This window comes from Diceros bicornis, chromosome 10 (assembly GCF_020826845.1).
Source record: "Diceros bicornis minor isolate mBicDic1 chromosome 10, mDicBic1.mat.cur, whole genome shotgun sequence".
NCBI lineage: Eukaryota > Metazoa > Chordata > Mammalia > Perissodactyla > Rhinocerotidae > Diceros > Diceros bicornis.
In genome coordinates this window covers 540970-565409 of record NC_080749.1, presented here as the reverse complement: position 1 = coordinate 565409, position 24440 = coordinate 540970, and positions in this window count along the sequence as shown.

Sequence of the window (24440 nt, the reverse complement as noted above, 5' to 3'; positions counted from 1 at the left end):
AGTTTGTATAGGTATTTCAAAGATGCCCAGAACTGAGCTAAACTTGGTATCTGTCCAACTCCTAGAAATAACTTCATGCCCCATCTCCCTTACTTCCAGCTAGTAAGGATCACATAATTCCTAACAAAGTTTTGACACAGATTCCCAATTCGGGCATTAAGAACATATAGCACGTTGCTGTAAGCAAGCACATTCTCATTCAAAGTTGCAAGTTACTATGTAGGAACAAGTTTGTATAGGTATTTCAAAGATGCCTAGAACTGAGCTAAACTTGGTATCTGTCCAACTCCTAGAAATAACTTCATGCCCCATCTCCCTTGCTTCCAGCTAGTAAGGATCACATAATTCCTAACAAAGTTTTGACACAGATTCCCAATTCTGGCATTCAGAACATATAGCACGTTGCTGTAAGCAAGCACATTCTCATTCAAAGTTGCAAGTTACTATGTAGGAACAAGTTTGTATAGGTATTTCAAAGATGCCCAGAACTGAGCTAAACTTGGTATGTGTCCAACTCCTAGAAATAACTTCATGCCCCATCTCCCTTACTTCCAGCTAGCAAGGATCACATAATTCCTAACAAAGTTTTGACACAGATTCCCAATTCGGGCATTCAGAACATATAGCACGTTGCTGTAAGCAAGCACATTCTCATTCAAAGATGCCAGTTACTATGTAGGAACAAGTTTGTATAGGTATTTCAAAGATGCCCAGAACTGAGCTAAACTTGGTATGTGTCCAACTCCTAGAAATAACTTCATGCCCCATCTCCCTTACTTCCAGCTAGTAAGGATCACATAATTCCTAACAAAGTTTTGACACAGATTCCCAATTCGGGCATTCAGAACATATAGCACGTTGCTGTAAGCAAGCACATTCTCATTCAAACTTGCAAATTACTATGTAGGAACAAGTTTGTATAGGTATTTCAAAGATGCCCAGAACTGAGCTAAACGTTGTATGTGTCCAACTCCTAGAAATAACTTCATGCCACATCTCACTTACTTCCAGCTAGTAAGGATCACATAATTCCTAACAAAGTTTTGACACACATTCCCTTTTCGTTCATTCAGAGCATATAGCACGTTGCTGTAAGCAAGCACATTCTGATTCAAAGTTTCAAGTTACTATGTAGGAACAAGTTTGTATAGGTATTTCTAAGATGCCCAGAACTGTGCTAAACTTGGTTTGTGTCCAATTCCTAGAAATACCTTCATGCCCCATCTCCCTTACTTCCAACTAGTAAGGATCACATAATTCCTAACAAATTTTGACACAGATTCCCAATTCGGGCATTCAGAACATATAGCACGTTGCTGTAAGCAAGCACATTCTCATTCAAAGTTGCAAGTTACTATCTAGGAACAAGTTTGTATAGGTATTTCAAAGATACCCAGAACTGAGCTAAACTTTGTATGTGTCCAACTCCTAGAAATAATTTCATGCCCCATCTCACTTACTTCCAGCTAGTAAGGATCACATAATTCCTAACAAAGTTTTGACACAGATTCCCAATTCGGGCATTCAGAACATATAGCACGTTGCTGTAAGCAAGCACATTCTCATTCAAAGTTGCAAGTTACTATGTAGGAACAAGTTTGTATAGGTATTTCAAAGATGCCCAGAACTGAGCTAAACTTGGTATCACTCCAACTCCTAGAAATAACTTCATGCCCCATCTCCCTTACTTCCAGCTAGTAAGGATCACATAATTCCTAACAAAGTTTTGACACAGATTCCCAATTCGGGCATTCAGAACATATAGCACGTTGCTGTAAGCAAGCACATTCTCATTCAAAGTTGCAAGTTACTATGTAGGAACAAGTTTGTATAGGTATTTCAAAGATGCCCAGTACTGAGCTAAACGTTGTATGTGTCCAACTCCTAGAAATAACTTCATGCCCCATCTCCCTTACTTTCAGCTAGTAAGGATCACATAATTCCTAACAAAGTTTTGACACAGATTCCCAATTCGGGCATTCAGAGCATATAGCACGTTGCTGTAAGCAAGCACATTCTCATTCAAAGTTGCAAGTTACTATGTAGGAACAAGTTTGTATAGGTATTTCAATGATGCCCAGAACTGAGCTAAACTTGGTATGTGTCCAACTCCTAGAAATAACTTCATGCCCCATCTCACTTACTTCCAGCTAGTAAGGATCACATAATTCCTAACAAAGTTTTGACACAGATTCCCAATTCGGGCATTCAGAACATATAGCACGTTGCTGTAAGCAAGCACATTCTCATTCAAACTTGCAAGTTACTATGAAGGTACAAGTTTGTATAGGTATTTCAAAGATGCCCAGAACTGAGCTAAACGTTGTATGTCTCCAACTCCTAGAAATAACTTCATGCCACATCTCACTTACTTCCAGCTAGTAAGGATCACATAATTCCTAACAAAGTTTTGACACACATTCCCTTTTCGGGCATTCAGAGCATATAGCACGTTGCTGTAAGCAAGCACATTCTGATTCAAAGTTACAAGTTACTATGTAGGAACAAGTTTGTATAGGTATTTCTAAGATGCCCAGAACTGTGCTAAACTTGATTTGTGTCCAACTCCTAGAAATACCTTCATGCCCCATCTCCCTTACTTCCAACTAGTAAGGATCACATAATTCCTAACAAATTTTGACACAGATTCCCAATTCGGGCATTCAGAACATATAGCACGTTGCTGTAAGCAAGCACATTCTCATTCAAAGTTGCAAGTTACTATGTAGGAACAAGTTTGTATAGGTATTTCAAAGATACCCAGAACTGAGCTAAACTTGTTATGTGTCCAACTCCTAGAAATAATTTCATGCCCGATCTCACTTACTTCCAGCTAGTAAGGATCACATAATTCCTAACAAAGTTTTGACACAGATTCCCAATTCGGGCATTCAGAACATATAGCACGTTGCTGTAAGCAAGCACATTCTCATTCAAAGTTGCAAGTTACTATGTAGGAACAAGTTTGTATAGGTATTTCAAAGATGCCCAGTACTGAGCTAAACGTTGTATGTGTCCAACTCCTAGAAATAACTTCATGCCCCATCTCCCTTACTTCCAGCTAGTAAGGATCACATAATTCCTAACAAAGTTTTGACACAGATTCCCTTTTCGGGCATTCAGAGCATATAGCACGTTGCTGTAAGCAAGCACATTCTCATTCAAAGTTGCAAGTTACTATGTAGGAACAAGTTTGTATAGGTATTTCTAAGATGCCCAGAACTGTGCTAAACTTGGTTTGTGTCCAACTCCTAGAAATACCTTCATGCCCCAACTCCCTTACTTCCAGCTAGTAAGGATCACATAATTCCTAACAAATTTTGACACAGATTCCCAATTCGGGCATTCAGAACATATAGCACGTTGCTGTAAGCAAGCACATTCTCATTCAAAGTTGCAAGTTACGATGTAGGAACAAGTTTGTATAGGTATTTCAAAGATGCCCAGAACTGAGCTAAACTTGGTATGTGACCAACTCCTAGAAATAACTTCATGCCCCATCTCCCTTACTTCCACCTAGTAAGGATCACATAATTCCTAACAATGTTTTGACACAGATTCCCAATTCGGGCATTCAGAACATATAGCACGTTGCTGTAAGCAAGCACATTCTCATTCAAAGTTGCAAGTTACTATGTAGGAACAAGTTTGTATAGGTATTTCAAAGATGCCCAGAACTGAGCTAAACTTGGTATGTGTCCAACTCCTAGAAATAACTTCATGCCCCATCTCACTTACTTCCAGGTAGTAAGGATCACATAATTCCTAACAAAGTTTTGACACAGATTCCCAATTCGGGCATTCAGAACATATAGCACGTTGCTGTAAGCAAGCACATTCTCATTCAAAGTTGCAAGTTACTATGATGGTACAAGTTTGTATAGGTATTTCAAAGATACCCAGAACTGAGCTAAACGTTGTATGTGTCCAACTCCTAGAAATAACTTCATGCCCCATCTCCCTTACTTCCAGCTAGTAAGGATCACATAATTCCTAACAAAGTTTTGACACACATTCCCTTTTCGGGCATTCAGAGCATATAGCACGTTGCTGTAAGCAAGCACATTCTGATTCAAAGTTGCAAGTTACTATGTAGGAACAAGTTTGTATAGGTATTTCTAAGATACCCAGAACTGAGCTAAACTTGTTATGTGTCCAACTCCTAGAAATAATTTCATGCCCCATCTCACTTACTTCCAGCTAGTAAGGATCACATAATTCCTAAGAAAGTTTTGACACAGATTCCCAATTCGGGCATTCAGAACATATAGCACGTTGCTGTAAGCAAGCACATTCTCATTCAAAGTTGCAAGTTACTATGTAGGAACAAGTTTGTATAGGTAGTTCAAAGATCCCCAGAACTGAGCTAAACTTGGTATGTCTCCAACTCCTAGAAATAACTTCATGCCCCATCTCCCTTACTTCCAGCTAGTAAGGATCACATAATTCCTAACAAAGTTTTGACACAGATTCCCAATTCGGGCATTCAGAACATATAGCACGTTGCTGTAAGCAGGCACCTTCTCATTCAAAGTTGCAAGTTAATATGTAGGAACAAGTTTGTATAGGTATTTCAAAGATGCCCAGAACTGAGCTAAACTTGGTATGTGTCCAACTCCTAGAACAAACTTCATGCCCCATCTCCCTTACTTCCAGCTAGTAAGGATCACATAATTCCTAACAAAGTTTTGACACATATTCCCAATTCGGGCATTCAGAACATCTAGCACGTTCCTGTAAGCAAGCACCTTCTCATTCAAAGATGCAAGTTACTATGTAGGAACAAGTTTGTATAGGTATTGCAAAGATGCCCAGAACAGAGCTAAACTTGGTATGTGTCCAACTCCTAGAAATAACTTCATGCCCCATCTCCGTTACTTCCAGCTAGTAAGGATCACATAATTCCTAACAAAGTTTTGACACAGATTCCCAATTCGGGCTTTCAGAACATATAGCACGTTGGTGCAAGCAAGCACATTCTCATTCAAAGTTGCAAGTTACTATGTAGGAACAAGTTTGTATAGGTATTTCAAAGATGCCCAGAACTGAGCTAAACTTGGTATCTGTCCAACTCCTAGAAATAACTTCATGCCCCATCTCCCTTACTTCCAGCTAGTAAGGATCACATAATTCCTAACAAAGTTTTGACACAGATTCCCAATTCGGGCATTAAGAACATATAGCACGTTGCTGTAAGCAAGCACATTCTCATTCAAAGTTGCAAGTTACTATGTAGGAACAAGTTTGTATAGGTATTTCAAAGATGCCTAGAACTGAGCTAAACTTGGTATCTGTCCAACTCCTAGAAATAACTTCATGCCCCATCTCCCTTGCTTCCAGCTAGTAAGGTTCACATAATTCCTAACAAAGTTTTGACACAGATTCCCAATTCTGGCATTCAGAACATATAGCACGTTGCTGTAAGCAAGCACATTCTCATTCAAAGTTGCAAGTTACTATGTAGGAACAAGTTTGTATAGGTATTTCAAAGATGCCCAGAACTGAGCTAAACTTGGTATGTGTCCAACTCCTAGAAATAACTTCATGCCCCATCTCCCTTACTTCCAGCTAGTAAGGATCACATAATTCCTAACAAAGTTTTGACACAGATTCCCAATTCGGGCATTCAGAACATATAGCACGTTGCTGTAAGCAAGCACATTCTCATTCAAAGATGCCAGTTACTATGTAGGAACAAGTTTGTATAGGTATTTCAAAGATGCCCAGAACTGAGCTAAACTTGGTATGTGTCCAACACCTAGAAATAACTTCATGCCCCATCTCCCTTACTTCCAGCTAGTAAGGATCACATAATTCCTAACAAAGTTTTGACACAGATTCCCAATTCGGGCATTCAGAACATATAGCACGTTGCTGCAAGCAAGCACATTCTCATTCAAAGTTGCAAATTACTATGTAGGAACAAGTTTGTATAGGTATTTCAAAGATGCCCAGAACTGAGCTAAACGTTGTATGTGTCCAACTCCTAGAAATAACTTCATGCCACATCTCACTTACTTCCAGCTAGTAAGGATCACATAATTCCTAACAAAGTTTTGACACACATTCCCTTTTCGTTCATTCAGAGCATATAGCACGTTGCTGTAAGCAAGCACATTCTGATTCAAAGTTGCAAGTTACTATGTAGGAACAAGTTTGTATAGGTATTTCTAAGATGCCCAGAACTGTGCTAAACTTGGTTTGTGTCCAATTCCTAGAAATACCTTCATGCCCCATCTCCCTTACTTCCAACTAGTAAGGATCACATAATTCCTAACAAATTTTGACACAGATTCCCAATTCGGGCATTCAGAACATATAGCACGTTGCTGTAAGCAAGCACATTCTCATTCAAAGTTGCAAGTTACTATCTAGGAACAAGTTTGTATAGGTATTTCAAAGATACCCAGAACTGAGCTAAACTTGTTATGTGTCCAACTCCTAGAAATAATTTCATGCCCCATCTCACTTACTTCCAGCTAGTAAGGATCACATAATTCCTAACAAAGTTTTGACACAGATTCCCAATTCGGGCATTCAGAACATATAGCACGTTGCTGTAAGCAAGCACATTCTCATTCAAAGTTGCAAGTTACTATGTAGGAACAAGTTTGTATAGGTATTTCAAAGATGCCCAGTACTGAGCTAAACGTTGTATGTGTCCAACTCCTAGAAATAACTTCATGCCCCATCTCCCTTACTTTCAGCTAGTAAGGATCACATAATTCCTAACAAAGTTTTGACACAGATTCCCAATTCGGGCATTCAGAGCATAGAGCACGTTGCTGTAAGCAAGCACATTCTCATTCAAAGTTGCAAGTTACTATGTAGGAACAAGTTTGTATAGGTATTTCAAAGATGCCCAGAACTGAGCTAAACTTGGTATGTGTCCAACTCCTAGAAATAACTTCATGCCCCATCTCACTTACTTCCAGCTAGTAAGGATCACATAATTCCTAACAAAGTTTTGACACAGATTCCCAATTCGGGCATTCAGAACATATAGCACGTTGCTGTAAGCAAGCACATTCTCATTCAAAGTTGCAAGTTACTATGAATGTACAAGTTTGTATAGGTATTTCAAAGATGCCCAGAACTGAGCTAAACGTTGTATGTCTCCAACTCCTAGAAATAACTTCATGCCACATCTCACTTACTTCCAGCTAGTAAGGATCACATAATTACTAACAAAGTTTTGACACACATTCCCTTTTCGGGCATTCAGAGCATATAGCACGTTGCTGTAAGCAAGCACATTCTGATTCAAAGTTACAAGTTACTATGTAGGAACAAGTTTGTATAGGTATTTCTAAGATGCCCAAAACTGTGCTAAACTTGATTTGTGTCCAACTCCTAGAAATACCTTCATGCCCCATCTCCCTTACTTCCAACTAGTAAGGATCACATAATTCCTAACAAATTTTGACACAGATTCCCAATTCGGGCATTCAGAACATATAGCACGTTGCTGTAAGCAAGCACATTCTCATTCAAAGTTGCAAGTTACTATGTAGGAACAAGTTTGTATAGGTATTTCAAAGATGCCCAGAACTGAGCTAAACTTGGTATGTGTCCAACTCCTAGAAATAACTTCATGCCCCATCTCACTTACTTCCAGCTAGTAAGGGTCACATAATTCCTAACAAAGTTTTGACACATATTCCCAATTCGGGCATTCAGAACATATAGCACGTTGCTGTAAGCATGCGCATTCTCATTCAAAGATGCAAGTTACTATGTAGGAACAAGTTTGTATAGGTATTTCAAAGATGCCTAGAACTGAGCTAAACTTGATATGTGTCCAACTCCTAGAAATAACTTCATGTCCCATCTCCCTTACTTCCAGCTAGTAAGGATCACATAATTCCTAACAAAGTTTTGACACAGATTCCCAATTCGGGCATTCAGAACATATAGCACGTTGCTGTAAGCAAGCACATTCTCATTCAAAGTTGCAAGTTACTATGTAGGAACAAGTTTGTATAGGTATTTCAAAGATGCCCAGAACTGAGCTAAACTTGGTATGTGTCCAACTCCTAGAAATAACTTCATGCCCCATCTCCCTTACTTCCAGCTAGTAAGGATCATATAATTCCTAACAAAGTTTTGACACAGATTCCCAATTCGGGCATTCAGAACATATAGCACGTTGCTGTAAGCAAGCACATTCTCATTCAAAGTTGCAAGTTACTATGTAGGAACAAGTTTGTATAGGTATTTCAAAGATGCCCAGAACTGAGCTAAACTTGGTATGTCTCCAACTCCTAGAAATAACTTCATGCCCCATCTCCCTTACTTCCAGCTAGTAAGGATCACATAATTCCTACCAAAGTTTTGACACAGATTCCCAATACGGGCATTAAAAACATATAGCACGTTGCTGTAAGCAAGCACATTCTCATTCAAAGTTGCAAGTTACTATGTAGGAACAAGTTTGTATAGGTATTTCAAAGATGCCCAGAACTGAGCTAAACTTGGTATGTGTCCAACTCCTAGAAATAACTTCATGCCCCATCTCCCTTACTTTCAGCTAGTAAGGATCACATAATTCCTAACAAAGTTTTGACACAGATTCCCTTTTCGGGCATTCAGAGCATATAGCACGTTGCTGTAAGCAAGCACATTCTCATTCAAAGTTGCAAGATACTATGTAGGAACAAGTTTGTATAGGTATTTCTAAGATGCCCAGAACTGTGCTAAACTTGGTTTGTGTCCAACTCCTAGAAATACCTTCATGCCCCAACTCCCTTACTTCCAGCTAGTAAGGATCACATAATTCCTAACAAAGTTTTGACACAGATTCCCAATTCGGGCATTCAGAACATATAGCACGTTGCTGTAAGCAAGCACATTCTCATTCAAAGTTGCAAGTTACTATGTAGGAACAAGTTTGTATAGGTATTTCAAAGACGCCCAGAACTGAGCTAAACTTGGTATGTGTCCAACTCCTAGAAATAACTTCATGCCCCATCTCCCTTACTTCCAGCAAGTAAGGATCACATAATTCCTAACAAAGTTTTGACACAGATTCCCAATTCGGGCATTCAGAACATATAGCACGTTGCTGTAAGCAAGCACATTCTCATTCCAAGTTGCAAGTTACTATGAAGGTACAAGTTTGTATAGGTATTTCAAAGATACCCAGAAGTGAGCTAAACGTTGTATGTCTCCAAATCCTAGAAATAACTTCATGCCCCATCTTCCTTACTTCCAGCTAGTAAGGATCACATAATTCCTAACAAAATTTTGACACAGATTCCCAATTCCGGCATTCAGAGCATATAGCACGTTGCTGTAAGCAAGCACATTCTCATTCAAAGTTGCAAGTTACTATGTAGGAACAAGTTTGTATAGGTATTTCTAAGATGCCCAGAACTGTGCTAAACTTGGTTTGTGTCCAACTCCTAGAAATACCTTCATGCCCCAACTCCCTTACTTCCAGCTAGTAAGGATCACATAATTCTTAAATTTTGACACAGATTCCCAATTCGGGCATTCAGAGCATATAGCACGTTGCTGTAAGCAAGCACATTCTCATTCAAAGTTTCAAGTTAATATGTAGGAACAAGTTTGTATAGGTATTTCAAAGATGCCCAGAACTGAGCTAAACTTGGTATGTGTCCAACTCCTAGAAATAACTTCATGCCCCATCTCACTTACTTCCAGCTAGTAAGGGTCACATAATTCCTAACAAAGTTTTGACACATATTCCCAATTCAGGCATTCAGAACATATAGCACGTTGCTGTAAGCAAGCGCATTCTCATTCAAAGATGCAAGTTACTATGTAGGAACAAGTTTGTATAGGTATTTCAAAGATGCCTAGAACTGAGCTAAACTTGGTATGTGTCCAACTCCTAGAAATAACTTCATGTCCCATCTCCCTTACTTCCAGCTAGTAAGGATCACATAATTCCTAACAAAGTTTTGACACAGATTCCCAATTCGGGCATTCAGAACATATAGCACGTTGCTGCAAGCAAGCACATTCTCATTCAAAGTTGCAAGTTACTATGTAGGAACAAGTTTGTATAGGTATTTCAAAGATGCCCAGAACTGAGCTAAACTTGGTATGTCTCCAACTCCTAGAAATAACTTCATGCCCCATCTCCCTTACTTCCAGCTAGTAAGGATCACATAATTCCTACCAAAGTTTTGACACAGATTCCCAATTCGGGCATTCAGAACATATAGCACGTTGCTGTAAGCAAGCACATTCTCATTCAAAGTTGCAAGTTACTATGTAGGAACAAGTTTGTATAGGTATTTCAAAGATGCCCAGAACTGTGCTAAACTTGGTATGTGTCCAACTCCTAGAAATCCCTTCATGCCCCAACTCCCTTACTTCCAGCTAGTAAGGATCACATAATTCCTAACAAATTTTGACACAGATTCCCAATTCGGGCATTCAGAACATATAGCACGTTGCTGTAAGCAAGCACATTCTCATTCAAAGTTGCATGTTACTATGTAGGAACAAGTTTGTATAGGTATTTCAAAGATGCCCAGAACTGAGCTAAACTTGGTATGTGTCCAACTCCTAGAAATACATTCATGCCACAACTCCCTTACTTCTAGCTAGTAAAGATCACATAATTCCTAACAAATTTTGACACAGATTCCCTTTTCGGGCATTCAGAGCATACAGCACGTTGCTGTAAGCAAGCACATTCTCATTCAAAGTTGCAAGTTACTATGTAGGAACAAGTTTGTATAGGTATTTCTAAGATGCCCAGAACTGTGCTAAACTTGGTTTGTGTCCAACTCCTAGAAATACCTTCATGCCCCAAGTCCCTTACTTCCAGCTAGTAAGGATCACATAATTCCTAACAAATTTTGACAAGGATTCCCAATTCGGGCTTTCAGAACATAAAGCACGTTGCTGAAAGCAAGCACATTCTCATTCAAAGTTGCAAGTTACTATGTAGGAACAAGTTTGTATAGGTATTTCAAAGATGCCCAGAACTGAGCTAAACTTGGTATGTGTCCAACTCCTAGAAATAACTTCATGCCCCATCTCCCTTACTTCCAGCTAGTAAGGATCACATAATTCCTAACAAAGGTTTGACACAGATTCCCAATTCGGGCATTCAGAACATATAGCACGTTGCTGCAAGCAAGCACATTCTCATTCAAAGTTGCAAGTTACTATGTAGGAACAAGTTTGTATAGGTATTTCAAAGATGCCCAGAACTGAGCTAAACTTGGTATGTGTCCAACTCCTAGAAATAACTTCATGCCCCATCTCCCTTACTTCCAGCTAGTAAGGATCACATAATTCCTAACAAAGTTTTGACACAGATTCCCAATTCGGGCATTCAGAACATATAGCACGTTGCTCTAAGCAAGCACATTCTCATTCAAAGTTGCAAGTTACTATGTAGGAACAAGTTTGTATAGGTATTTCAAAGATGCCCAGAACTGAGCTAAACTTGGTATGTCTCCAACTCCTAGAAATAACTTCATGCCCCATCACCCTTACTTCCAGGTAGTAAGGATCACATAATTCCTAACAAAGTTTTGACACAGATTCCCAATTGGGGCATTGAGAACATATAGCACGTTGCTGTAAGCAAGCACATTCTCATTCAAAGTTGCAAGTTACTATGTAGGAACAAGTTTGTATAGGTATTTCAAAGATGCCCAGAACTGAGCTAAACTTGGTATGTCTCCAACTCCTAGAAATAACTTCATGCCCCATCTCCCTTACTTCCAGCTAGTAAGGATCACATAATTCCTAACAAAGTTTTGACACATATTCCCAATTCGCGCATTCAGAACATATAGCACGTTGCTGTAAGCAAGCACATTCTCATTCAAAGTTGCAAGTTACTATGTAGGAACAAGTTTGTATAGGTATTTCAAAGATGCCCAGAACTGAGCTAAACTTGGTATGTGTCCAACTCCTAGAAATAACTTCATGCCCCATCTCCCTTACTTCCAGCTAGTAAGGATCACATAATTCCTAACAAAGTTTTGACACAGATTCCCAATTCGGGCATTAAAAACATATAGCACGTTGCTGTAAGCAAGCACATTCTCATTCAAAGTTGCAAGTTACTATGTAGGAACAAGTTTGTATAGGTATTTCAAAGATGCCCAGAACTGAGCTAAACGTTGTATGTGTCCAACTCCTAGAAATAACTTCATGCCCCATCTCCCTTACTTTCAGCTAGTAAGGATCACATAATTCCTAACAAAGTTTTGACACAGATTCCCTTTTCGGGCATTCAGAGCATATAGCACGTTGCTGTAAGCAAGCACATTCTCATTCAAAGTTGCAAGATACTATGTAGGAACAAGTTTGTATAGGTATTTCTAAGATGCCCAGAACTGTGCTAAACTTGGTTTGTGTCCAACTCCTAGAAATACCTTCATGCCCCAACTCCCTTACTTCCAGCTAGTAAGGATCACATAATTCCTAACAAAGTTTGACACAGATTCCCAATTCGGGCATTCAGAACATATAGCACGTTGCTGTAAGCAAGCACATTCTCATTCAAAGTTGCAAGTTACGATGTAGGAACAAGTTTGTATAGGTATTTCAAAGATGCCCAGAACTGAGCTAAAGTTGGTATGTGACCAACTCCTAAAAATAACTTCATGCCCCATGTCCCTTACTTCCAGCTAGTAAGGATCACATAATTCCTAACAAAGTTTTGACACAGATTCCCAATTCGGGCATTCAGAACATATAGCACGTTGCTGTAAGCAAGCACATTCTCATTCAAAGTTGCAAGTTACTATGTAGGAACAAGTTTGTATAGGTATTTCAAAGATGCCCAGAACTGAGCTAAACTTGGTATGTGTCCAACTCCTAGAAATAACTTCATGCCCCATCTCCCTTACTTCCAGCTAGTAAGGATCACATAATTCCTAACAAAGTTTTGACACAGATTCCCAATTAGGGCATTCAGAACATATAGCACGTTGCTGCAAGCAAGCACATTCTCATTCAAAGTTGCAAATTACTATGTAGGAACAAGTTTGTATAGGTATTTCAAAGATGCCCAGAACTGAGCTAAACGTTGCATGTGTCCAACTCCTAGAAATAACTTCATGCCACATCTCACTTACTTCCAGCTAGTAAGGATCACATAATTCCTAACAAAGTTTTGACACACATTCCCTTTTCGTTCATTCAGAGCATATAGCACGTTGCTGTAAGCAAGCACATTCTGATTCAAAGTTGCAAGTTACTATGTAGGAACAAGTTTGTATAGGTATTTCTAAGATGCCCAGAACTGTGCTAAACTTGGTTTGTGTCCAATTCCTAGAAATACCTTCATGCCCCATCTCCCTTACTTCCAACTAGTAAGGATCACATAATTCCTAACAAATTTTGACACAGATTCCCAATTCGGGCATTCAGAACATATAGCACGTTGCTGTAAGCAAGCACATTCTCATTCAAAGTTGCAAGTTACTATCTAGGAACAAGTTTGTATAGGTATTTCAAAGATACCCAGAACTGAGCTAAACTTAGTATGTGACCAACTCCTAGAAATAACTTCATGCCCCATCTCCCTTACTTCCACCTAGTAAGGATCACATAATTCCTAACAAAGTTTTGACACAGATTCCCAATTCGGGCATTCAGAACATATAGCACGTTGCTGTAAGCAAGCACATTCTCATTCAAAGTTGCAAGTTACTATGTAGGAACAAGTTTGTATAGGTATTTCAAAGATGCCCAGAACTGAGCTAAACTTGGTATGTGTCCAACTCCTAGAAATAACTTCATGCCCCATCTCACTTACTTCCAGGTAGTAAGGATCACATAATTCCTAACAAAGTTTTGACACAGATTCCCAATTCGGGCATTCAGAACATATAGCACGTTGCTGTAAGCAAGCACATTCTCATTCAAAGTTGCAAGTTACTATGATGGTACAAGTTTGTATAGGTATTTCAAAGATACCCAGAACTGAGCTAAACGTTCTATGTCTCCAACTCCTAGAAATAACTTCATGCCCCATCTCCCTTACTTCCAGCTAGTAAGGATCACATAATTCCTAACAAAGTTTTGACACACATTCCCTTTTCGGGCATTCAGAGCATATAGCACGTTGCTGTAAGCAAGCACATTCTGATTCAAAGTTGCAAGTTACTATGTAGGAACAAGTTTGTATAGGTATTTCTAAGATGCCCAGAACTGTGCTAAACTTGGTTTGTGTCCAACTCCTAGAAATACCTTCATGCCCCAACTCCCTTACTTCCAGCTAGTAAGGATCACATAATTCTTAACAAATTTTGACACAGATTCCCAATTCGGGCATTCAGAGCATATAGCACGTTGCTGTAAGCAAGCACATTCTCATTCAAAGTTGCAAGTTAATATGTAGGAACAAGTTTGTATAGGTATTTCAAAGATGCCCAGAACTGAGCTAAACTTGGTATGTGTCCAACTCCTAGAAATAACTTCATGCCCCATCTCACTTACTTCCAGCTAGTAAGGGTCACATAATTCCTAACAAAGTTTTGACACATATTCCCAATTCGGGCATTCAGAACATATAGCACGTTGCTGTAAGCATGCGCATTCTCATTCAAAGATGCAAGTTACTATGTAGGAACAAGTTTGTATAGGTATTTCAAAGATGCCTAGAACTGAGCTAAACTTGGTATGTGTCCAACTCCTAGAAATAACTTCATGTCCCATCTCCCTTACTTCCAGCTAGTAAGGATCACATAATTCCTAACAAAGTTTTGACACAGATTCCCAATTCGGGCATTCAGAACATATAGCACGTTGCTGTAAGCAAGCACATTCTCATTCAAAGTTGCAAGTTACTATGTAGGAACAAGTTTGTATAGGTATTTCAAAGATGCCCAGAACTGAGCTAAACTTGGTATGTGTCCAACTCCTAGAAATAACTTCATGCCCCATCTCCCTTACTTCCAGCTAGTAAGGATCACATAATTCCTAACAAAGTTTTGACACAGATTCCCAATTCGGGCATTCAGAACATATAGCACGTTGCTGTAAGCAAGCACATTCTCATTCAAAGTTGCAAGTTACTATGTAGGAACAAGTTTGTATAGGTATTTCAAAGATGCCCAGAACTGAGCTAAACTTGGTATGTCTCCAACTCCTAGAAATAACTTCATGCCCCATCTCCCTTACTTCCAGCTAGTAAGGATCACATAATTCCTAACAAAGTTTTGACACAGATTCCCAATTCGGGCATTCAGAACATATAGCACGTTGCTGCAAGCAAGCACATTCTCATTCAAAGTTGCAAATTACTATGTAGGAACAAGTTTGTATAGGTATTTCAAAGATGCCCAGAACTGAGCTAAACGTTGCATGTGTCCAACTCCTAGAAATAACTTCATGCCCCATCTCACTTACTTCCAGCTAGTAAGGATCACATAATTCCTAACAAAGTTTTGACACACATTCCCTTTTCGTTCATTCAGAGCATATAGCACGTTGCTGTAAGCAAGCACATTCTCATTCAAAGTTGCAAGTTACTATGTAGGAACAAGTTTGTATAGGTATTTCAAAGATGCCCAGAACTGAGCTAAACTTGGTATGTCTCCAACTCCTAGAAATAACTTCATGCCCCATCTCCCTTACTTCCAGCTAGTAAGGATCACATAATTCCTACCAAAGTTTTGACACAGATTCCCAATTCGGGCATTCAGAACATATAGCACGTTGCTGTAAGCAAGCACATTCTCATTCAAAGTTGCAAGTTACTATGTAGGAACAAGTTTGTATAGGTATTTCAAAGATGCGCAGAACTGTGCTAAACTTGGTATGTGTCCAACTCCTAGAAATCCCTTCATGCCCCAACTCCCTTACTTCCAGCTAGTAAGGATCACATAATTCCTAACAAATTTTGACACAGATTCCCAATTCGGGCATTCAGAACATATAGCACGTTGCTGTAAGCAAGCACATTCTCATTCAAAGTTGCATGTTACTATGTAGGAACAAGTTTGTATAGGTATTTCAAAGATGCCCAGAACTGAGCTAAACTTGGTATGTGTCCAACTCCTAGAAATACATTCATGCCACAACTCCCTTACTTCTAGCTAGTAAAGATCACATAATTCCTAACAAATTTTGACACAGATTCCCTTTTCGGGCATTCAGAGCATACAGCACGTTGCTGTAAGCAAGCACATTCTCATTCAAAGTTGCAAGTTACTATGTAGGAACAAGTTTGTATAGGTATTTCTAAGATGCCCAGAACTGTGCTAAACTTGGTTTGTGTCCAACTCCTAGAAATACCTTCATGCCCCAACTCCCTTACTTCCAGCTAGTAAGGATCACATAATTCCTAACAAATTTTGACAAGGATTCCCAATTCGGGATTTCAGAACATAAAGCACGTTGCTGAAAGCAAGCACATTCTCATTCAAAGTTGCAAGTTACTATGTAGGAACAAGTTTGTATAGGTATTTCAAAGATGCCCAGAACTGAGCTAAACATTGTATGTGTCCAACTCCTAGAAATAACTTCATGCCCCATCTCACTTACTTCCAGCTAGTAAGGATCACATAATTCCTAACAAAGTTTTGACACAGATTCCCAATTCGGGCATTCAGAACATATAGCACGTTGCTGTAAGCAAGCACATTCTCATTCAAAGATGCAAGTTACTGTGTAGGAACAAGTTTGTATAGGTATTTCAAAGATGCCCAGAACTGAGCTAACCTTGGTATGTGTCCAACTCCTAGAAATAACTTCATGCCCCATCTCCCTTACTTCCAGCTAGTAAGGATCACATAATTCCTAACAAAGGTTTGACACAGATTCCCAATTCGGGCATTCAGAACATATAGCACGTTGCTGCAAGCAAGCACATTCTCATTCAAAGTTGCAAGTTACTATGTAGGAACAAGTTTGTATAGGTATTTCAAAGATGCCCAGAACTGAGCTAAACTTGGTATGTGTCCAACTCCTAGAAATAACTTCATGCCCCATCTCCCTTACTTCCAGCTAGTAAGGATCACATAATTCCTAACAAAGTTTTGACACAGATTCCCAATTCGGGCATTCAGAACATATAGCACGTTGCTCTAAGCAAGCACATTCTCATTCAAAGTTGCAAGTTACTATGTAGGAACAAGTTTGTATAGGTATTTCAAAGATGCCCAGAACTGAGCTAAACTTGGTATGTCTCCAACTCCTAGAAATAACTTCATGCCCCATCACCCTTACTTCCAGGTAGTAAGGATCACATAATTCCTAACAAAGTTTTGAAACAGATTCCCAATTGGGGCATTCAGAACATATAGCACGTTGCTGTAAGCAAGCACATTCTCATTCAAAGTTGCAAGTTACTATGTAGGAACAAGTTTGTATAGGTATTTCAAAGATGCCCAGAACTGAGCTAAACTTGGTATGTCTCCAACTCCTAGAAATAACTTCATGCCCCATCTCCCTTACTTCCAGCTAGTAAGGATCACATAATTCCTAACAAAGTTTTGACACATATTCCCAATTCGGGCATTCAGAACATATAGCACGTTGCTGTAAGCAAGCACATTCTCATTCAAAGTTGCAAGTTACTATGTAGGAACAAGTTTGTATAGGTATTTCAAAGATGCCTAGAACTGAGCTAAACTTGGTATGTGTCCAACTCCTAGAAATAACTTCATGCCCCATCTCCCTTACTTCCAGCTAGTAAGGATCACATAATTCCTAACAAAGTTTTGACACAGATTCCCAATTCGGGCTTTCAGAACATATAGCACGTTGCTGTAAGCAAGCACATTCTCATTCAAAGTTGCAAGTTACTATGTAGGAACAAGTTTGTATAGGTATTTCAAAGATGCCCAGAACTGAGCTAAACGTTGTATGTCTCCAACTCCTAGAAATAACTTCATGCCCCATCTCACTTACTTCCAGCTAGTAAGGATCACATAATTCCTAACAAAGTTTTGACACAGATTCCCAATTCGGGCATTCAGAGCATATAGCACGTTGCTGTAAGCAAGCACATTCTCATTCAAAGTTGCAAGTTACTATGTAGGAACAAGTTTGTATAGGTATTTCTAAGATGCCCAGAACTGTGATAAACTTGGTTTGTGTCCAACTCCTAGAAATACCTTCATGCCCCAACTCCCTTACTTCCAGCTAGTAAGGATCACATAATTCCTAACAAATTTTGACACAGATTCCCAATTCGGGCATTCAGAAGATATAGCACTTTGCTGTAAGCATGCACATTCTCATTCAAAGTTGCAAGTTACTATGTAGGAACAAGTTTGTATAGGTATTTCAAAGATGCCCAGAACTGAGCTAAACGTTGTATGTGTCCAACTCCTAGAAATAACTTCATGCCCCATCTCCCTTACTTTCAGCTAGTAAGGATCACATAATTCCTAACAAAGTTTTGACACAGATTCCCTTTTCGGGCATTCAGAGCATATAGCACGTTGCTGTAAGCAAGCACATTCTCATTCAAAGTTGCAAGTTACGATGTAGGAACAAGTTTGTATAGGTATTTCAAAGATGCCCAGAACTGAGCTAAACTTGGTATGTGTCCAACTCCTAGAAATAACTTCATGCCCCATCTCCCTTACTTCCAGCTAGTAAGGATCACATAATTCCTAACAAAGTTTTGACACAGATTCCCAATTCGGGCATTCAGAACATATAGCACGTTGCTGTAAGCAAGCACATTCTCATTCCAAGTTGCAAGTTACTATGAAGGTACAAGTTTGTATAGGTATTTCAAAGATACCCAGAACTGAGCTAAACGTTGTATGTCTCCAACTCCTAGAAATAACTTCATGCCCCATCTCCCTTACTTCCAGCTAGTAAGGATCACATAATTCCTAACAAAGTTTTGACACAGATTCCCAATTCCGGCATTCAGAGCATATAGCACGTTGCTGTAAGCAAGCACATTCTCATTCAAAGTTGCAAGTTACTATGTAGGAACAAGTTTGTATAGGTATTTCTAAGATGCCCAGAACTGTGCTAAACTTGGTTTGTGTCCAACTTCTAGAAATACCTTCATGCCCCAACTCCCTTACTTCCAGCTAGTAAGGATCACATAATTCTTAAATTTTGACACAGATTCCCAATTCGGGCATTCAGAGCATATAGCACGTTGCTGTAAGCAAGCACATTCTCATTAAAAGTTGCAAGTTACTATGTAGGAACAAGTTTGTATAGGTATTTCAAAGATGCCCAGAACTGAGCTAAACTTGGTATGTGTCCAACTCCTAGAAATAACTTCATACCCCAAGTCCCTTACTTCCAGCTAGTAAGGGTCACATAATTCCTAACAAAGTTTTGACACAGATTCCCAATTCGGGCATTCAGAGCATATAGCACGTTGCTGTAAGCAAGCACATTCTCATTCAAAGTTGCAAGTTACTATGTAGGAACAAGTTTGTATAGGTATTTCTAAGATGCCCAGAACTGTGCTAAACTTGGTTTGTGTCCAAGTCCTAGAAATACGTTCATGCCCCAACTCCCTTACTTCCAGCTAGTAAGGATCACATAATTCCTAACAAATTTTGACAAGGATTCCCAATTCGGGCTTTCAGAACATAAAGCACGTTGCTGAAAGCAAGCACATTCTCATTCAAAGTTGCAAGTTACTATGTAGGAACAAGTTTGTATAGGTATTTCAAAGATGACCAGAACTGAGCTAAACTTTGTATGTGTCCACCTCCTAGAAATAACTTCATGCCCCATCTCACTTACTTCCAGCTAGTAAGGATCACATAATTCCTAACAAAGTTGTGACACAGATTCCCAATTCGGGCATTCAGAGCATATAGCACGTTGCTGTAAGCAAGCACATTCTCATTCAAAGATGCAAGTTACTATGTAGGAACAAGTTTGTATAGGTATTTCAAAGATGCCCAGAACTGAGCTAACCTTGGTATGTGTCCAACTCCTAGAAATAACTTCATGCCCCATCTCCCTTACTTCCAGCTAGTAAGGATCACATAATTCCTAACAAATGTTTGACACAGATTCCCAATTCGGGCATTCAGAACATATAGCACGTTGCTGCAAGCAAGCACATTCTCATTCAAAGTTGCAAGTTACTATGTAGGAACAAGTTTGTATAGGTATTTCAAAGATGCCCAGAACTGAGCTAAACTTGGTATGTGTCCAACTCCTAGAAATAACTTCATGCCCCATCTCCCTTACTTCCAGCTAGTAAGGATCACATAATTCCTAACAAAGTTTTGACACAGATTCCCAATTCGGGCATTCAGAACATATAGCACGTTGCTCTAAGCAAGCACATTCTCATTCAAAGTTGCAAGTTACTATGTAGGAACAAGTTTGTATAGGTATTTCAAAGATGCCCAGAACTGAGCTAAACTTGGTATGTCTCCAACTCCTAGAAATAACTTCATGCCCCATCTCCCTTACTTCCAGGTAGTAAGGATCACATAATTCCTAACAAAGTTTTGACACAGATTCCCAATTGGGGCATTCAGAACATATAGCACGTTGCTGTAAGCAAGCACATTCTCATTCAAAGTTGCAAGTTACTATGTAGGAACAAGTTTGTATAGGTATTTCAAAGATGCCCAGAACTGAGCTAAACTTGGTATGTGTCCAACTCCTAGAAATAATTTCATGCCCCATCTCACTTACTTCCAGCTAGTAAGGATCACATAATTCCTAACAAAGTTTTGACACAGATTCCCAATTCGGGCATTCAGAACATATAGCACGTTGCTGTAAGCAAGCACATTCTCATTCAAAGTTGCAAGTTACTATGTAGGAACAAGTTTGTATAGGTATTTCAAAGATACCCAGAACTGAGCTAAACTTGGTATGTCTCCAACTCCTAGAAATAACTTCATGCCCCATCTCCCTTACTTCCAGCTAGTAAGGATCACATAATTCCTAACAAAGTTTTGACACAGATTCCCAATTCGGGCATTCAGAACATATAGCACGTTGCTGTAAGCAAGCACATTCTCATTCAAAGTTGCAAGTTACTATGTAGGAACAAGTTTGTATAGGTATTTCAAAGATGCCCAGTACTGAGGTAAACCTTGTATGTGTCCAACTCCTAGAAATAACTTCATGCCCCATCTCCCTTACTTCCAGCTAGTAAGGATCACATAATTCCTAACAAAGTTTTGACACAGATTCCCAATTCGGGCATTCAGAGCATATAGCACGTTGCTGTAAGCAAGCACATTCTCATTCAAAGTTGCAAGTTACTATGTAGGAACAAGTTTGTATAGGTATTTCAAAGATGCCCAGAACTGAGCTAAACTTGGTATCTGTCCAACTCCTAGAAATAACTTCATGCCCCATCTCCCTTACTTCCAGCTAGTAAGGATCACATAATTCCTAACAAAGTTTTGACACAGATTCCCAATTCGGGCATTCAGAACATATAGCACGTTGCTGTTAGCAAGCACATTCTCATTCAAAGTTGCAAGTTACTATGTAGGAACAAGTTTGTATAGGTATTTCAAAGATGCCCAGAACTGAGCTAAACTTATTATGTGTCCAACTCCTAGAAATAATTTCATGCCCAATCTCACTTACTTCCAGCTAGTAAGGATCACATAATTCCTAACAAAGTTTTGACACAGATTCCCAATTCGGGCATTCAGAACATATAGCACGTTGCTGTAAGCAAGCACATTCTCATTCAAAGTTGCAAGTTACTATGTAGGAACAAGTTTGTATAGGTATTTCAAAGATGCCCAGAACTGAGCTAAACTTGGTATGTGTCCAACTCCTAGAAATAGCTTCATGCCACATCTCCCTTACTTCCAGCTAGTAAGGATCACATAATTCCTAACAAAGTTTTGACACAGATTCCCAATTCGGGCATTCAGAACATATAGCACGTTGCTGTAAGCAAGCACATTCTCATTCCAAGTTGCAAGTTACTATGTAGGAACAAGTTTGTATAGGTATTTCAAAGATGCCCAGAACTGAGCTAAACGTTGTATGTCTCCAACTCCTAGAAATAACTTCATGCCCCATCTCCCTTACTTCCAGCTAGTAAGGATCGCATAATTCCTAACAAAGTTTTGACACAGATTCCCAATTCGGGCATTCAGAACATATAGCACGTTGCTGTAAGCAAGCACATTCTCATTCAAAGTTGCAAGTTACTATGTAGGAACAAGTTTGTATAGGTATTTCAAAGATGCCCAGAACTGAGCTAAAGTTGGTATGTGTCCAACTCCTAGAAATAACTTCATGCCCCAAGTCCCTTACTTCCAGCTAGTAAGAATCACATAATTCCTAACAAAGTTTTGACACAGATTCCCAATTCGGGCATTCAGAACATATAGCACGTTGCTGTAAGCAAGCACATTCTCATTCAAAGTTGCAAGTTACTATGTAGGAACAAGTTTGTATAGGTATTTCAAAGATGCCCAGAACTGAGCTAAACGTTGTATGTCTCCAACTCCTAGAAATAACTTCATGCCCCATCTCCCTTACTTCCAGGTAGTAAGGATCACATAATTCCTAACAAAGTTTTGACACAGATTCCCAATTCGGGCATTCAGAACATATAGCACGTTGCTGTAAGCAAGCACATTCTCATTCAAAGTTGCAAGTTACTATGTAGGAACAAGTTTGTATAGGTATTTCAAAGATGCCCAGAACTGAGCTAAACTTGGTATCTGTCCAACTCCTAGAAATAACTTCATGCTCCATCTCCCTTACTTACAGCTAGTAAGGATCACATAATTCCTAACAATGTTTTGACACAGATTCCCAATTCGGGCATTCAGAACATATAGCACGTTGCTGTAAGCAAGCACATTCTCATTCAAAGTTGCAAGTTACTATGTAGGAACAAGTTTGTATAGGTATTTCAAAGATGCCCAGAACTGAGCTAAACTTGGTATGTGTCCAACTCCTAGAAATAACTTCATGCCCGAAGTCCCTTACTTCCAGCTAGTAAGAATCACATAATTCCTAACAAAGATTTGACACAGATTCCCAATTCGGGCATTCAGAACATATAGCACGTTGCTGTAAGCAAGCACATTCTCATTCAAAGTTGCAAGTTACTATGTAGGAACAAGTTTTTATAGGTATTTCAAAGATGCCCAGAACTGAGCTAAACGTTGTATGTCTCCAACTCCTAGAAATAACTTCATGCCCCATCTCCCTTACTTCCAGCTAGTAAGGATCACATAATTCCTAACAAAGTTTTGACACAGATTCCCAATTCGGGCATTCAGAACATATAGCACGTTGCTGCAAGCAAGCACATTCTCATTCAAAGTTGCAAGTTACTATGTAGGAACAAGTTTGTATAGGTATTTCAAAGATGCCCAGAACTGAGCTAAACTTGGTATCTGTCCAACTCCTAGAAATAACTTCATGCCCCATCTCCCTTACTTCCAGCTAGTAAGGATCACATAATTCCTAACAAAGTTTTGACACAGATTCCCAATTCGGGCATTCAGAACATATAGCACGTTGCTGTTAGCAATCACATTCTCATTCAAAGTTGCAAGTTACTTTGTAGGAACAAGTTTGTATAGGTATTTCAAAGATGCCCAGAACTGAGCTAAACTTGGTATGTGTCCAACTCCTAGAAATAACTTCATGCCACATCTCCCTTACTTCCAGATAGTAAGGATCACATAATTCCTAACAAAGTTTTGACACAGATTCCCAATTCGGGCATTCAGAACATATAGCACGTTGCTGTAAGCAAGCACATTCTCATTCAAAGTTGCAAGTTACTATGTAGGAACAAGTTTGTATAGGTATTTCTAAGATGCCCAGAACTGTGCTAAACTTGCTTTGTGTCCATCTCCTAGAAATACCTTCATGCCCCAACTCCCTTACTTCCAGCTAGTAAGGATCACATAATTCCTAACAAAGTTTGACACAGATTCCCAATTCGGGCATTCAGAACATATAGCACGTTGCTGTAAGCAAGCACATTCTCATTCAAAGTTGCAAGTTACTATGTAGGAACAAGTTTGTATAGGTATTTCAAAGATGCCCAGAACTGAGCTAAACGTTGTATGTGTCCAACTCCTAGAAATAACTTCATGCCCCATCTCCCTTTCTTCCAGCTAGTAAGGATCACATAATTCCTAACAAAGTTTTGAAACATATTCCCAATTCGGGCATTCAGAACATATAGCACGTTGCTGCAAGCAAGCACATTCTCATTCAAAGTTGCAAGTTACTATGTAGGAACAAGTTTGTATAGGTATTTCAAAGATGCCCAGAACTGAGCTAAACTTGGTATGTGTCCAACTCCTAGAAATAACTTCATGCCCCATCTCCCTTACTTCCAGCTAGTAAGGATCACATAATTCCTAACAAAGTTTTGACACAGATTCCCAATTCGGGCATTCAGAACATATAGCACGTTGCTGTAAGCAAGCACATTCTCATTCAGAGTTGCAAATTACTATGTAGGAACAAGTTTGTATAGGTATTTCAAAGATGCCCAGAACTAAGCTAAAGTTGGTATGACTCCAACTCCTAGAAAT